Consider the following 10957-nt stretch of genomic DNA (forward strand, 5'->3'; position numbering starts at 1 on the left):
AATAACTGCTTTGCCTTGTTTCTTACATCTTTAAAGGTTACTTATGAGAATTTTCCAGTGACCTCTGACCCCCAATATGATGCTCCTTTAGCCCCTTTACACCCCCAGGGTGTGGTTAGGTGCACGTTTTCCCCCTGAATTTGTAAACAGCTGAAGACTCTTAAAACCAGGTGATCCACTGCTTCCCTGCAGAAAAACCCCTTCAGTGTGGATGGACGCACAAAAAGCTTTCTTGGTGATATTACACCTGTTCCATTAACATCTTTGCAGCTCCCGGGACACCAATCAATCGGACCAGGTCCAAATTCTACTACAGCTTTAGTTCCACATACGTGGACTTGTGTCTGCGTTAAATGCAAAAACACAATCCAAGTGCTGTTAAGAGCATGCCAAACCAACAAGTTGGCAAAATAACCACAAGCTTAAAGTCATGAAGAAAACCATGTAAACGCGGGGATCGTGACATTAAATGGCTCCTGAATTTCTGAATGAGGCCCATTTTCAGTCATCTGGAACCGTCTGCGAGGGGCCGAAAGCTGCATCTTAAAAAAATACTTAATGCGTGGACGTCAGGATCACAAGACAGACTGTATATAAAGATGGACAACTCACACTGTCAAAAAAGTAAAGTGAAATTTGGCTGAATATTTAAGGAGTCTGTGAAAACCAGGAATGATTTTAGCTCTATTACTTTACATTTAGATTTGTTTCTTGAAGACCTGGCGGTGGGGTTAGTTAACAGTCTGCTATTTAAAACTGTACTTTTAGTGTCGCTTGAAAGTCTGAGTCGGTTTTAATGGCTCACAATGAAAAGAGCTAAAATCCTGAGAGAAGCTGGGGGGGGGGGAATAAACGCTGTGATGTAGATGCAGATTTTTACCCCTCGGCATCTACAGGTTAGTTTGCATCAAAGTCGGAAAAATAAAAAGTAATTCACAGTTCTAGGTAACACTGTATTGCAACTGCAACAGCAGCACGGGAACATCTGGTGTGTCTGTGCACAAATGAGACACACACACACATACACACACACATCACACCGGTCCTGGCCTGTTGGGCACCCTGGGCAAACACTCCCTCTGGCGCCCCTTTACCCCGAGTCCTAAAGTGTATATTTATTTTCTTACTCTTCTTATATTTATTGTTTGTTTACTTGCACTGCTGTAACTGGAGCCTCGTCGTCTCGTCTCTCTATATAGTGTACTGTATATAGGCGAGATGACAATAAAGTTTACTTTGACTTCAGCAGCGAGCACGTGCACCGAGGGCTCTCACGCTCACTTTTCGCGGATAGAATTTCGAAAAAACATCGGTGGAAATTATAAGTCTGTATTATAGCTTTCCAAATATCTTTTATTAGAAGCAAGTATCACAGTTGTTACAAATTAATAGAACTTATGCCCCTTTTTTCTCTAAACAAAACAAGACAAAAAAAAACAAACACCCTCCATGGGCCCCAATCCCCCGACTGCCAAAAATTTATATTTTCCCAAGATATGCAAGTAAAGGGTGCCAAATTAGTTCATAATCTTTCACATTGCCATTCATGGTATATCTTATTTTTTCAAGGTGAAGAGTATTTGTAAGTTCTGCAAGCCACATCTTTAACACAGGAACCTCTTTGCCTTTCCAAAGCAGCAGGATCAGTTTCTTTGCGATGATCAATGCATATGACATAAACCTTTTTTGAGAATGTTGTAAACTTTGTGTTTCTTTGGAGATCCCAAAGATAATTACTGTTGGATTTGGCTCAATCTTGTTTTTGCAATATAATAAGTCTGTATTATAATGTCTGGTGTTTTCGTGTTTGTTGGTTTGATTTTGTTTTATTTTGCGAGTTGGTTATTAGACGCTGCTCCGGCCAGCCAGAGAATCCCCCGCCGCCCCGCCCTCTCCTCCCTGTGCAGCAAACAGCAGGCGCACCTCGCAAACGGAGGGCGCCCTTACTCCCAGCAAATGGGCGATAGAAAACCGATCGGTGCCTATGCCATTCCCACTATGCACTGGCATGACATCGGGGCAGCATGAGTACGAGTAAATTCACTTTAACACACCCAGATCCAAACAGTTCTTTCCACCAGTATGCAAAATATACAAATAAAAAATACAAATACTCTCGGACACTAAGTGGGTAGTTTTCTGTTGACATGAAATCAGTGATGACTAAAAGATAAATATTTCACATCTTTTTTCTTCTTCCTTGCATTTTTTACAGAGAAAATCAAAATTTGTGTGTATGAAAGGAAAAAAAAAGTCCCATTTTGAAATATTATCCTTCAGTAATAAGTAACATCGTGATAGCACATATCTGTGTGTCAGCTAAAATGTTTCATGCTGCTGGCTTCCTGCTGAGCTGACAGCTTGAACTGAGCAGCCATCTCAGAGATGAAAGTATTGACATGCAGTTCATGCTGCTCATGAGTCTACATATGGGATCCTCATTCACCTTCTAACCTGACACTATCCACGTATCCTTTAAAAACCGGACTGGAGTTTGAGTCTGCTCTATAGAGCAGACTCAAACTCCAAACTATAGGACTGATTTTATGTTTCACTTTTAACGTTGACCTTATTGCAGTTTAGTTGACCACTAAAAAGTATAGATAATAGTTTGCACAATCTGAGGAACAAAGCTCATTGTTCATATAAAATTGCTCATATTGCTCAAAAATCATCACAAAAAAATGTGGTCTTTAGATTGTAACACATGGGATAGTTGTTGAAATCGATTTGGCAGCAGTTTTTAAAAAACTTAAATATGGTTTTAAGTCCTGAAATTTCATGTGGATATCTCCTGTACTTGTCTGTGAGGGCTCCAAAATGTCACCCAAAAAAGATAAAAAATTTCCAAAAAAATTTCCAACCCATGAACTTTAAGGTTCTTTAACTCAGGAAGGCTTCTTTTTAAATAGCAAAACAGCTTTGCGTAGGTTATTTCAACACAATATTGTCTTTGTTTTCTGTGTAGTCATCAGAGATGACTACAGAGATCTACAGTTATAAAGGAACTTAATACCAAATTCCCCACTGAGTTGGAGGTGATTTCAATGTGACTCCACACTTTCTGTAAATCCAATAAACTTCATTTCACTTCTCAAATATCACTGTGTGTGTCTCCTATATGATATATTTAACTGACATTTTTTATTGTAACAACCAACGATTTATACAGGAAAATAATGACTATTAACAAGGTTGCTCAAACTTTTGCATCCCACTGTATATGTGTGTGTTGTGGGAGAAACTGAGTTCCTTTCGAAAAAAAAATTGAAATTAAATTCTTTAAGCTAATTAAAATTAACTTGCTTATTATTATAACAAAAGGAGTGCCCCAGCGTTCTGTTCTTGGGACACTGTTGTTTATTTTTTATATAAACAATCTAAGCAATAATATCACCACAGTAAGCTTTTATTTTTATGTCGATATGTTCATGTACAGACTCTCCGTATAGCTTCAATCAGCTTTCGCTACAGAACAGCATAACCTGTGATTTAAGACTTGTTTTAAATGCTGACAATGCTGCAGTAACACCTCACACTGAGAGGAGTGACAGAAAACAGCGCACGGTCATTAAACGAAACTGAAACTGAACAGCAGCAGAGCTGCAGCTGGAAAAGCTCTCTCACCGTTTAAGGATTTTCGACATAACACGGCGGAGTTCTTCGCTGGTAACTGGTGAGTACAACTAATTCAAACTGTATGAAAAACTAAAGATGGGGTAATGACAGATAGAAAGGTCTGCTTTTTAGTTATTGATATTTTTGCCACATCAAACTGCCATCGTGACATTTTATGAGGCCCTTGAGCACAAATGTGAAACATTCAAACAGATGTGACGCATTTATAAGGTGCAGCAGCTATAAACGACAGCTCCCATGGTGGTTCTTTGTTCTGACTGCACTCTTAGAGTCACTTAAGAATGATAGGGAGAGACTCACAATACAAAAAGAATTTAAAGAAGAAAGGTTGTGGTGAGGGCAGCAGTCGAATATCTGATAATGATATGGTGCTCTGTCACTTGGTGTTGGCTCTCTGCGGTTGAGTATCACTTCCTGTTCATGTAACAACACACAGTGGTGTTTTTGTATAGCTTATCTGAGTAGCCATTTTTAATGAAAACATTATAGATGACTCCTTATTTCATATCTTCACGCTCTTTATCCAAAGCATATTGATTCACCCACTTCACAGAATTCACACTGTCTCCTTAGAGATTTGTAAGCTTAGCCAACTTAGTGTGTGAGCTGTTTAGTTACTATTCGGCCTCCTTTACCAACGATGATATTTGTACTAAATGCAGTGTTGGGGAGTAACGGAATACATGAACCGCCGTTATGTCTTTAAAATACAAAATATGAATAAATGTATTCTGTTACAGTTACCGTTTAAAAAGGTGGCAGGCCTATTCAGAATACAGTTACTTTGTTGAAATAAAGGGATTACACGGCGTTTCATTTGCTAGGCTGCCCTCTCTTTTTTGTTGGTAATTCCATGCCGGTGGAAACCCGAACAAACACGCATTAAGAGGCTCTATTGCCTGTGTCTCAATCTCGCGGCTCATGTCACCTCTACTTGCGGCCCGCATAATGACGTGAAGAAATATTATTTAAAAATTATTATTCAAAAAATTATTTAATATGAAGGCAATAGGCAGGCTGTTACAGACATAGCCGTAAAGAATGTAGCCTCGTGGGCAGTGTAGTTGTCACGGTCTGGCTGGCAGACCGTGGGGATGTGTGGGGAAGGAGGACCCAGGCGCGGTGCTCTATGTATAAACAGTGTGTTTATTTACAGTGTGCAACAAAGTAACAATAAATCCCCGTGTTTTCCCAGACTCCCGTGTTGTGTCTCTCCGTGAATAGTCCGTGTCTTTGTGCTCTCCGCTCCCGTGTCAGCACCCCCGGTGCTCGCTGCTCTCGTGTCTTCCACGCTCCTCCTGTGGGAAACAATAGACGCAGCCGTCAGGACACATACAACTGCGGGCATACACGCACACTAACTTAACTGAACAGAAGACTAACCTGGAGTCTCATGCAATGATCCCGCGTCGGTGGGAGCTCCAAGACTCTCCTAAGTAGCTCCCCCGACGAGCCCTGATCAGCGGCAGGTGTGTGGCTTCGGGTGTGGCCAGTCCTTCCGCAGGGCCACACCCCTCAGGCCTGCGGGTGGCTGAGCTCCATCCTCCAAGCATCCCCGCAGACATAAACACACACACACTCACATCTACAATCATGGAGGAGAGCAGCAGCAATACCAAAATACATATAATAATCATAATAATAATATAATACATGACTGCTCAGGGATCCTGGGTCGCCCAGTCCCAGGACCCTGACAGTAGTCCAGTTGTAAGTAAGCTATTAAGACTCGACTGTACACCGTGTTCCTGTTTGTCTCCGAAACAATAAGTTCCGTTGGAGCAGCCTTTCAACGCCTCTCTCTGTCTGTCGCTAGCAAATAGTTTTCTAGACAAGATCGCTGCAAAAAGTGCAGCCACCTAATGTCCACCCTACTGTTACTCATTTATATTAAGATTTAAACATCTAGTTGGTGTTGGTATGGCGAGTAGCCTTCAGCAATAGTAATAAATCACACAACAATAGTGCATTCATGTAGTGGTTAAAAGCATGATAATATATTAAGTAATCCAAAGTATTCAGAATACTCTCATTGAGTAGCATAACGGAATATGTTACAAAATACATTTGGGGCATGTAATCTATAATCTGTATTGGAATAGATTTTAAAAGTAACCTTCCCAACACTGACTAAATGTAGCCTATTTGCAACTCTGGAGGCCAGGATCACTGAATTGGAGACTCTGCTTCACACTATCAAAAATCTTAATTCATTTGGAACCCTGATGCTTAGCCTTGCCCACCCTATCTGGAAAACACAAAAAACGGTCATATTTGATATCCTCCATCATCCACCTGGGCTTTTTTCAATTTCTGTCTAAAAATCTCAGACTTTTTATCTGATTTAGTGCTCATCTCAGAATCGTTGTGGGTTATTATTTAACATGCATATCGATAATAAAAATGACAGGCTAATATGACAGTAAGTCTGTTATTAAACTCAATTGGCTTCTCTCAAAATGTAAAAGAACCCACCCACCACTTTAATCGCACTCTAGATCTAGAGCAGCTACCTGAATGCTACTACAACAGTGGTCGATTATCTGGTTAATGATTTTACCTCCTCACTGTGTACGACTCTGGATACTGTAGCTCCTGTGAAAAAAGCCTGAAGAAGTACTTGGTTACCTGGTATAACTCTCAAACATGCACCATAAAGCAGATAACTCTTAAGCTCAAGAGGAAATGGTGTCTCACAAATTTAGAAGATCATCATTTAGACTGTTCAGAAAAGTCCTACAATGTTTTGATCTTTAATATGATCAAACTATCTAATAAGCAGCTATGTAGCGCAGCCTTTAAAGTGGCAGCAATTAAACCGTTACTTAAAAAGCCATCTCTTGACCCACCTGCTTTAGCTAATTATAGGCCAATCTCCAAACTTTGTTTTATCTAAAAGAAAAAGAAATACAAAGTCAACGTAAACTTTATTGTCATCTCTGCTATATACAGTACAGTATATATAGAGAGACGAGACAACAGACAAGGCTCCAGTTCCATTCGGTGCAAAAAGAACAACAATAAATATAGGAAGAGTAGGAATATACATTTTCAGACTGAGGTAAGGTGGGTAAATATACACTTTGAGGTAAAAAGGGTTAAGAACAGTCTAACATTTACAATTTATAATTTACTACTGAGATATAATTCTCGAAATTCTTGAAAGAGTAGTTGTCAAAGAGCTAACTGATCATCTGCAGAGGAATATTTGAAGACTGTCAGTCAGGTTTCAGAACTCCATCACAGCACAGAAGCAGCTTTAGTAAAGGTTACAAATGATCTTCTTATGGCCTCTGACAGTGACAGGTTGTTCTTTTTTTGTTTTTTTTATGTATGTGTTGCTTGATGTGTGGACATACTGCAAATCCATTTCCCATTGGAGACAATGAAGTTACCATTAACTCAGTTACCGTTGTTTATATTGTTGTATTGTATATTGTATTATCTTATTTATTTTGTATTTCTTGACTTTATATTTTTGGTATACTCTTTGTATTCTTCTGCTATCTGTATCTGAGCTGTGGTAATGCACTAATTTCCCCGCGGTGGGAACAATAAAGTTTTATCTTATCTTATCTCTTATCTTAACTAATCTCTGTGCTTGTCCTGCTAGACCTCAGTGCAGCGTTCGTTACTGTTGACAATAATATTTTTTTTACATCAATTAGAACGTGCTGTTGATATTAGAGGGACTGCGATGCAGTGGTTTGTATCATATCTATCTAATAGACTGCAATTTGTACATGTAAATGGAGAGTCCTCTTCACACACTAAGGCTAATTATGGAGTTCCACAGGGTTCAGTGCTAGGACCAATTCTGTTTACATTATACATGCTTCCCTAATGCTGGGCAGACACTGTGCGATTTTTTCAGTCGCGCGATTCAGCTCCTGCTCAAACTGCACGATTGACTCGCAGGGGTTAGAAGTTCATAGGTCACGATGCAGGGTCTCACACTATACGGCCCGATGCTCTGATGCGACCCGAGTGCTCACACTGTGCGTCCATAAAAATTAAGGTTATAACAGAAATTCTGTCGCTCGCTCTCCCTCTCTGTCTCTCACTCACACAGACACACCACCACCATCAACTTTGCTAAATTGCTAATGAAAAACATTGATCAGGCAGCTGTGATTGAGCACCGATGTAGATCCAACTATTTTCACGGTTGTTGTGGTCGTGATAATTTTGTGAGGCCACATCGAAAAGGCTCGGATGAGCTTTCCAAAGTTCTACAAGTTGTGCCCCCATCGCTTGTGTCCAGATCACACGCTACACTGCCGTGCTGCGCCGTCTTTTTCGCTGACATTTGTGTTTGCGCGTGCACAGTGTGACAAACTGCGGTGCCACCCTCACGACCAAGCGATTGATGATCGGGAGCTGGTCGTGAGGTGTTAATCGCGTCTCGTTACCCCACGTATACTATACGATGCACGACGCACGATGAAGGCCAAAATCGGGCCGATCGCCAAAACGCTCGCACGACTCAAAAATCGGCTCAAAATGGGCCAAAAATCGCACAGTGTAAGCCCAGCATTAGGCAGCATCATCAGAAGGCATAGTATACATTTTTACTGCTATGCAAATGACACCCACTCTATATACACTCTATATAGAGCTGGGTGTCATTTGCATGTCATTTGCATTTGCATAGCAGTGAAAATTTCATCTTAATTCATGTTTATACTTACACATGACTAATAATTATACTTAACTAAGATCGTTAAACTCAGTTGCCTGTTCATGCAACTTCCCATATGTTACCCATATGGTGCCCATAGAACATAGCCCATCTGGGCTGGCTCAGGTGGGTCCTACTTGGCTAACCCAGGTGGGTCCCAGACTGGATGCCCATTGTAAGCCCATCCCCACTTGGAACCTCCATAGCCCATGTGGGGCCCACATACTGGTGTTTACTGGGATCTATCAATGAAGCCACTGGCTTCAAGCCAGATAACACACACCAATTAGTTAAACTGCAGGAATGTCTTAAAGAAATAAACACCTGGATGTAAGGCTGGGCCATATTATACCGTTCACGGTAATACCGGTACAATGTTAGGCAACAAAGAGAAAATGAAATCTCGCCATAGAATATGCATAAAACGCGCATGTGCACATGGCCGAAAAAGCATGGAGGTAACGGAGAATGAGAATGGAGAAGGCGGATCGTTCAGTGAAACGGATGAACCAGAATTGGTTTGTAAAAATGGTGCCACTTCAGTGATGTGGAACTGGTTTGGTTTTTGTCCATCAGATACCAACAAAGCACTTTTTTTTGTAGAATATGCAAGCAGGGCATCATTATTGCCGTATTTGTCAGACTAAGGTGCTCGTAAATCTGAGAGTAATCTGGGTCCTAAACTCCATCTCTTCAGGTCCAAAAGTCAAACGAACACTGCAGCATCACTGAGAGTTAAAAACTGTCTAAATTCTTTCATCTTTAATAAAATGATCAGCATTGCTGCTTTACCAGGTGTAACAATTAAGTTTAACTTCCAGGCATCCATGAAAACAAAATTTATTACATTTAACGGAGTTAGAAGTTAGCAGAAGTTAGCTCGCTAGTTTCGCTAGCATGTTCTGACTGAGAGATTTCTGAAAAAATTCAAATGTACAGCTCTGCTATCACTTCCAACATAAATGAAGACAGGAAACTAAACAGCAGTGACGTTTATAAGGTTACTGAAGTTGGGCTAGCTGGTATTTAATGATGTGCTACGTGATCGCTAGCGACACAGCTATGTTAGCATAACATAAACAGTGAAGCTGGAGGATGAACTCTAACACTTTTCCACTTATAAAAGTTAACGTGAAGGTTCCTGATGGTTAGAGACAAATGCAATCGCATGGCAGGATGCTGTAAAAGGACCAAACTTCAGTCAGGAGAACAACTGAGATAATCCATCCACAATACGAGGTTAGTCATTAATATACTGCAACAACATGGGAACAGCTGTGATACAATACAGCATTAATGAGGTACAGAAGTGGAGGAAGCAAGAAGAATGAGTTTAATAAAGTTTGATTTATCTGACTGCTTTGTTTCGCTTAATGTGTCTTATAATCCCGTGCACCTTATGGTCCGAAAAATACGTATTTCACTTTTTTATTTGGCACACTACAGTTTAATGTTGCAAAGCACCTCTTTTTAACTTCAGTGGATATTATACATGGTTATGTTCAGGGTATGTCAGCCCATTTCTATTGGAAATGCCTTTTGATTAAACTTTCAGCAAGGAATTTGCATTTGCACTGTTAAATTTTTATATAGCTTTAATGCACATAAAAGAACAGCTGCTTGTTTAAGTGAAAATAAATGGATGAGGCTTTTTTGCGCTAGTAAAGTTGTGGAGTTGAATTTTGTCTCGCAATCAGTTATATTGTCAGTTATATCGTTATTGCAAATTTTCTAATATTTTCACAGGGAGCCAGTGAAGTTCCTGATGGATAAGGGTGATGTGCTGGTAGGAGGGGGTTCTGTGAGTAATGCGGGCAGCAGAGTTTTGAACCAGTTGAAGCTTATGGAGGGATTTTTGTGGGATACCTTGCAAGAGAGAATTACAGTAGTCAAATGGGAGGTAATGAGACTGTGGACAAGAATCAACGCAGACTGGGTGGAAAGAGGACTTAATCTGTTAATGTTGCGTAGATGTAAATAGACAGAACAGGTGAGCTCTGATCAGATGAGATTATAGGATAGTGAACTGTCTAGGATGACACTAAGGCTCTTAACCTGAGGTTAGGAAGACTGTGGAGTTATCAGTAGTGAAAGTGAAATGATTTGCCTTCAATAGGTTGGATTTAGTACCGATAAGGAGCATTCGGATAAGCATTCTGTAAGAAAAGAAGGTGGGAGGGACGAATCGGGCCTACAGGAGAGATATAACTGGGTGTTATCAGCAAAACAGTGAAAGTGGTGTCAAATTTGCGGAAAATGGGACCAAGCGGGAGGATGTAAATTATGAAGAGAATAGTGCCTAACACTGAACCTTGGAGTACACCAGAAGTGACCTGGAATAGATGAGAGCAAAATGATTTAAGCTGAATAACCTGGGAGTAGAGCAGGGCGATATGGCCAAAAATATTTATCACGATATATATTTGAAAATTTGCGATAACGATAACTTTACTAGCGCAAAAAGACAACCTTCCATTTATTTTCACTTAAACAAGAAGCTGGTTTTTATGTACATTAAAGCTTTATAAAAATGTAACAGTGCAAATGCAAATTCCTTGCTGAAAGTTTAACCAAAAGGCATTTCCAGTAGAAATGGGCTGATATATCCTGAGCATAACCATGTATAATATCCACTGA

General features: G+C 40.2%; 1 protein-coding gene across 1 annotated transcript in view; it reads left to right on the plus strand.

Annotated features, from left to right (window-relative positions):
- The first annotated feature begins 3591 nt into the window (after nt 1–3591).
- The window catches only part of LOC102203110 (E3 ubiquitin/ISG15 ligase TRIM25-like), a 12447-nt gene continuing 5081 nt past the window's right edge, over nt 3592–10957 (plus strand). Inside the window, exon 1 of the mRNA XM_005748253.1 lies at nt 3592–3676. The gene's annotated coding sequence lies outside the window, so the exon portion shown is untranslated. The remainder of the gene's footprint in view (nt 3677–10957) is intronic.

Source organism: Pundamilia nyererei, unplaced genomic scaffold, assembly GCF_000239375.1.
Source record: "Pundamilia nyererei isolate P.nyererei 1_Seehausen unplaced genomic scaffold, PunNye1.0 scaffold00218, whole genome shotgun sequence".
Classification (NCBI taxonomy): Eukaryota; Metazoa; Chordata; class Actinopteri; order Cichliformes; family Cichlidae; genus Pundamilia; species Pundamilia nyererei.